This window comes from Furipterus horrens, unplaced genomic scaffold, assembly GCF_987537825.1.
Source record: "Furipterus horrens unplaced genomic scaffold, mFurHor1.1.pri manual_scaffold_12, whole genome shotgun sequence".
Lineage (NCBI taxonomy): Eukaryota > Metazoa > Chordata > Mammalia > Chiroptera > Furipteridae > Furipterus > Furipterus horrens.
In genome coordinates this window covers 36,410,813-36,416,920 of record NW_028327182.1, presented here as the reverse complement: position 1 = coordinate 36,416,920, position 6,108 = coordinate 36,410,813, and the positions used below count along the sequence as shown (strand labels likewise).

At 37.4% G+C, this 6,108-nt stretch overlaps 1 pseudogene; it reads left to right on the top strand.

The window, feature by feature from the left end:
- The first annotated feature begins 4,851 nt into the window (after positions 1 to 4,851).
- LOC149996024 (glyceraldehyde-3-phosphate dehydrogenase pseudogene) lies at positions 4,852 to 5,805 on the top strand (annotated as a pseudogene).
- Positions 5,806 to 6,108: the final 303 nt, after the last annotated feature.

The following is a 6,108-nucleotide window of genomic DNA, read 5'->3' as shown; positions in this document are numbered from 1 at the left end:
GACACTTCTTGTTTGAGAGATTTTAGGAAAGACCAGCCATTTATATGGGAAAATCACTAGAAACAGCTTAGGTGGGCCTAAAAGTTGGTTGTGGCAGGGTCTCAGAGAATCACCAAGGTAAGGAGAACAGTATTAGCCAGATTAATGGAGACACAGATATGGTGCTAGCCTGTTGGCTTTGTGGGGGAAGAACTCAGAAAAGGAGCAATGTCCTCCACCAGCACTTTTGTCTGGGAAAAAGCTACTCCTCCCGGTCTCATCCTGATGCTAGGCAATTCAGTTCCTCTTCATATGTCCCTCATGCCTTTTGAGCTGATACCCCAGCTCTGTAACTCAGAGTGAATGAGTCTGAATTAGTCTATATGAGTCCCTTAAAAATAGTATCTAGGTCTCCAATAGCACTACCTTTCACTTAGCCACAATTGTGATAATTTTTAGAGCCAGAAGTTATGGGGACTTCTCTTCCTAATACTTGTACCCTGGACTGGGGGCCTGATGTGGCCCTGGGACCCCTCAATCCTCAGGGGACTTCCATAGACAAGTTACCCTTCCTGATTTTTATCCACTACAAATAAATGGGGGACCAACTCATTCAGTGTCTCTGCCCTTCTACCAGTCTCAGTGTGGCTTCTTTTCTATATCTTTAGTTATTGGACTTCTGTTCAGCTAGATTGCACATGGTTCTGAATGATGGTTGTTCTGTAGTGTAGTTGCAATTTTAATGTCTTCGTGGGAACTTCGGAGTGCCGCGTTTTTCTATACCACCATCTTAACTGGAATCTTCTATTTATTTTTCTTATAAAATTTTAGTTTTTATTTCTATTATGGCAAAAGTGTTTTCTTATATATACAGGTCCTTTTCATGTGTTTTAAATGTGATACAGTTATTTGTTCCTTGTGCCAATTTTTCTGTCATGCAGTGGTCTTGATTTTTAGGAGTTCTTCTTATAGTAGATATATTGGCCTCTGTCTGTTGCATACAGTGCAAATTTTTCCCCACCAGGTTATTTGCTTTGTAACTTTGCGTGCGTTTATTTGTTTGTTTAAATTTTTATTGCTGCCAGTTTTTTTAGTCATACTTAGGAAGCTCTTTTCTATGCTCAGATTTTAAAGTAATTAATTTATATTCTCTTCTAGTCTCTTTATGGTCTCTCTCTCTCTCCTACTCTAGCTGTTTGCACTCTCTCTCTCTTTTGCGCTTTCTCTTTCACTTGTTCTTTCTTGCTTCCTTCCAACTGACAAAGCAAAAATTGCACCTGCCAAAGTTAAACAGACAAGGATGATTTTTTCAAAGCAATTCAATAGGAAAGAGAAGCTCACTTCCACTAAAACAAACAGCTAGAAAGTGTCTAAGAATGTAAGTGAAGGATCATAGGCCATCTGTATGTACTAACTGACCTTAACAATACATAAGAGGGAGGTAGGCATTAATAAAGGTATTTATAATATACAAAAATTTAAAGAATTAAATGATGATATGAAGTTATTTAAGTTTTTAAATATGCTTTTCTCCTAAAAATTATTTCTTGCTTTGCCTCTAATGATAGTTTTAATTGATATATCAAAACATCATCCTTTCTTTTATATTTTTATAAAGGTCAATAAAAAGACAAATAAGTTAAATGCAAAATTTATGTTTATGTTGCTGAGAAATAAAATAGCTAATTAGTAATTATACGCTACTGTTGATCTGTCCAACCACATTTTTAATTTTTAAGCATCAATCAAAAAAATGAGAAAAGTTATAGCTTTTTCTGTATGAAAATTGAGACAGATTTACCTGAATAAAAAGGGCAAGCCCTTATCTTTCTGCATAGGTGATTTGAAGGAAAAACTCAAAAAAAGAATAATCAGATATGTAATGGATGTGGTTCTCTGAATATTTGCTGTCTTTAAATTATAATGAATCTATAGAAATTAAATTACTAACACATCTTAATTTATTGTGTAAAATAAAATTAATATAGTCAAACAAAATAAATAACAATAAGAGGTAATAATAACCATATATTTAAAAATATGGAATTGCTTTGGTCCATTTTCTTCTTGTCTACAAATAATCCAAGCTAATATTCACACGTGAAAAAGCTGATGTGCGTTTGTGTGTTCAGTGTTTTAAAAAAGAAAAAAAAAATACTGCTGAGCAAGTGCAGAACATCATTTTTAGTGTTTAGAAACTACATTTATTTAAGAGACACAGTAGTCAACTTAAGGGAGAACCTGTTGACCGTCATCGTCGTCGTCGGCAGCCGTCCGTCTCGAGAGACGATGGTGTAGCTTCTTAAGAGTCTATCTGCACCGCCGAGAATGGTTGTGCAGTCCGACTCGGGAGTGACACGGTATCTGTCTCCTCCCGTGTTGAATCGACATCTTGCGATGACGCTGGAGTGTCCTCTCCAGTGAAGCTGAAGCTACAGAGCCTCGAGAGACGATGGTGTAGCTTCTTAAGAGTCTATCTGCACCGCCGAGAATGGCTGTGCAGTCCGACTCGGGAGTGACACGGTATCTGTCTCCTCCCGTGTTGAATCGACATCTTGCGATGACGCTGGAGTGTCCTCTCCAGTGAAGCTGAAGCTACAGAGCCTGGGAAGGGTGATATGGAGGGTCTGCTGTTGCCCATGCAGCAGACCCCCCCCCTCTCTTCGCAGCTGAAGGATCCAAGGGAAAGACGGAGTCAATACAGCTTGGCTTCAGGTGCGCCGCAGGATTTGCCGGTGTTGACTACAACGTCAAACTGCCTTAGGGACTCCGGCTCCGGATTTTCTGTCGGGGTTTACTCCCTTAGCCTTTCCCCTGAAGAGGTATGCCGCAAGGCAGCGGAGGTTTTTTGGAATCAGAGTTTTCCTTCTCTGATGTGCCCTGACTGGAAGATCGAACCAGCGACACTTAGCTCACAGGCCGACGCTCAATCCACTGAGCCAAACCAGCCAGGGGAACCTGTTGACCAACGATGAGATAATTTGAGCATAAATAAAATAATGAATCCAATTGATTGAAACACGTTGACTAAAAATAAACTAAAAAAGACCTGGGATGTAAGGAAAAAAAATAAACTAACAAGTAAAATAGAATCAGAGGCACAGAAACAAGGAATAGGCTAACAGCTGGAAAAGGGGTGGGAGTAGATTGGGACTGGTTGAAAGAAAGTGAAAAGATTAGACAAAGAACATACATGCATGACCCATGGATATGGACAATGGTGTGGAGATTGACTGTGGGGAGAGGTGAGCAACGAGGAAAAATTGGGACAACTATAATAGCATAAACAATAAAAATAAATTAATTAAAAAAGAGAACACTGATGTTCTAGTTAAGTTCGATGAAGAGAGCTGATAATTTAAGGCAATGTGTGATCCTTGATGTAATAGAATTTAAATGGCCACAACATATTTGTCCCTCTTCCTTTCTATAAGTAATGAAGTTTTCTTTTTTCTTTTTCCCTTTCCCATGAACCTTGTGAATTTCTTTGAACAACAGACTGCAGCAGAAGTAAGATCGTATCTGTTCGCAGGCAAGGCGTTTGGCTTGAATTTTAGTTTCCTCAGCCAGGAACCTTCTGCTTATGCCCTTGAATCTCAACAGCCATGTTATAAGAAAGTACAAACTAGACTCCCAAATGATTAATGACCACATGGAAGAAGTTCCTATGAGGTTAGAGACCATTTTGGATAGTCCAGTCTCAGTTAATATCCCAGCTGAATGCAACCATATGAGTGAATTCGGCGTGCGTTATATACAGCAAACGGACCAACCAGATGAGCTTTGGCCAAATTCCAAACCTACAGAATCATGTAAAATAGTAAATTGTTGTTGCTTTTAGCATCAACATATTAAAATATTTTATGTATCAAAAGATAAAACATCTTATGATCTATACAAATGAACAAATCAAAAACAATTTTAAACAATATTGTTCCGACGCTGGGTCAATTTGAATGTTGACTGTCTATATAGAAATCATATAAAAATTTTTTAAATTTGAATAAATTTTATTAGTATTATACATATGTAGGATAATATTTTTATATCTAGGAGATCTTTGCTTGAAGATTAAAAATTTAAGTGCCTTACTCTCTGTAACTTATTTCCAAATAGTTCAGACAAAAAGGAAAGTATATATATACTTCAAACAGAAAAAGAAAGCAAATGTGTCACATGCCAAAGTGTTAAACATTGATGATTCTAGGTAAAAATTCAGAGGATATTCATTCTGTTATGCTTTTAGCTATTCTGAAGTTTTATTTTTTTTTCAAAAAAAAAGGAGAAAATATGAATGAACAATGAATATATTTCAATGTAAAAGAGCATCTATTAGTGAATTTTTTAATATTGCATATTTCCCTTTTCTGATTTATTTGTTGTTATAAAACACTGTAATGTGACAACCTACATTTTCTTATATATTGTTATTATGCATGTTTTATTTACAATATACTTACATATTATTTTCATTCCTTACTCCTGCCAAATCATAAGCTCTAAAGGAACAGAATTTAGCAGCTGATACATATCAAGTACTTAGTAAATGTTTATTGAATTAATACATATTGACCTTAAAGAGTCTATTTAATAGTAACAATACAATTCTGTTAGAATAATAATTGATTTTAAAATATTCTAGATTATAGAATAAATAATATTTGTTTTTGAATGTCTATCATGTCAGGATTATCTAAGATATTTTATATATAATTTTTTATATCACTCAATAGCAAGCAACAATACCATTTTATAATAAAGAAACAGGCTCAGGAATTTTATGTGGCCCAAAGTCATCTAGATAATAGAAAAACATCTAAGCACTATTCTTCATTCCTCCAATAATATTTTTTTAGTTCTTATTTAGACACGATGGTGAAAGTCAGAGTGAACTGTTTTGGCCATATTGGATGCCTGGTCACCAGGGCTGCTTTTAACTCTGGCAAAGTGATTATTGTCACTATGAATGACCTCCTCACTGATCTCAATTACATGGTCTATATATTCCAATATGATTCTGCTCATGGAAAGTTTGAAGGCACAGTCAAGAGTGAGAATGGGAAGCTTGTCATCAACGGAGAGTTCATCTCCATTTTCCAGGAGTGGGACCCACACGAACATCAAATGAGGCAATGCTGGTTATCAATATGTTGGGCAGCCCATCGGTGTTTTCTCTACCTTGAAGAAGACTGGGGCTCCCTTGAAGGGTAGTACCAGAGGGTCATCATCTCTTCCCCTTCTGCAGATTCCCCCATGTTTATGAGGGGTGTAAGCCATGACAAGTGTGACAACTCCTTCTGTACCAACTTCTTTGCTGCCACAGCTAACGTCATCCATACAACTTTGGCATCATGGAGAGACTCATGGCAACAGTCCATGTCATCACTGCCACCAGAAGACCATTGATGGCCCCTCTAAGATACTGTGGCATATTGGCCAAGAGGCTTCCCAGAATATCATCCCTGCTTCTAATAGCATTGTCAAGGCTGTGGACAAGATCACCTCTGAACTAAATTAGAAGTTCACTGGGATGGCTTTCTGTGTCCCCACTCCCAGTGTGTTGGCTGTGGATATGACCTGCCACCAGAAGAAAGTTGCCAAATACAATGACATCAAGAATGTAGTGAAGCAGGCATCAGAGAGTCCCCTCAAGGGCATCCTGAGCTATACTAAGGACCAAGCTGTCTCTTGAGAATTTAACAGTGACACATACTATTCTGTCTTTGATGACTGCATAGAAGTCAAGCTCATTTATAGTATGGCAATAAATTTGTCTTCAGAAACAGGGTGGTGGACTTTATGGTCTACATGGCCTCCAAGAAGTAAGAGCTTCCTGGACCACTAGCTCCAGCAAGAGGAAGAGAAGTCCTCAGCTGCTGGAAATTTCTAGCCACAAATAAATGCCCCAACACACTATGAATCTTCTGACCTCCACAATTTCTATCTCAGACTCCCTGAAGAAGTAGAGGAGCTTAGGGACCCCTACCTTGTTGTGCACCATCAATAAAGTTCACTGTACCCAGCAGGAAAAAAAAAAGTTAGGTGACAAAATGTATAAAGCTGATTATATAGAATCTAATTTGTAATATTACCACAGCATGTAAGGATTGAAAATATATTATTTGTCAT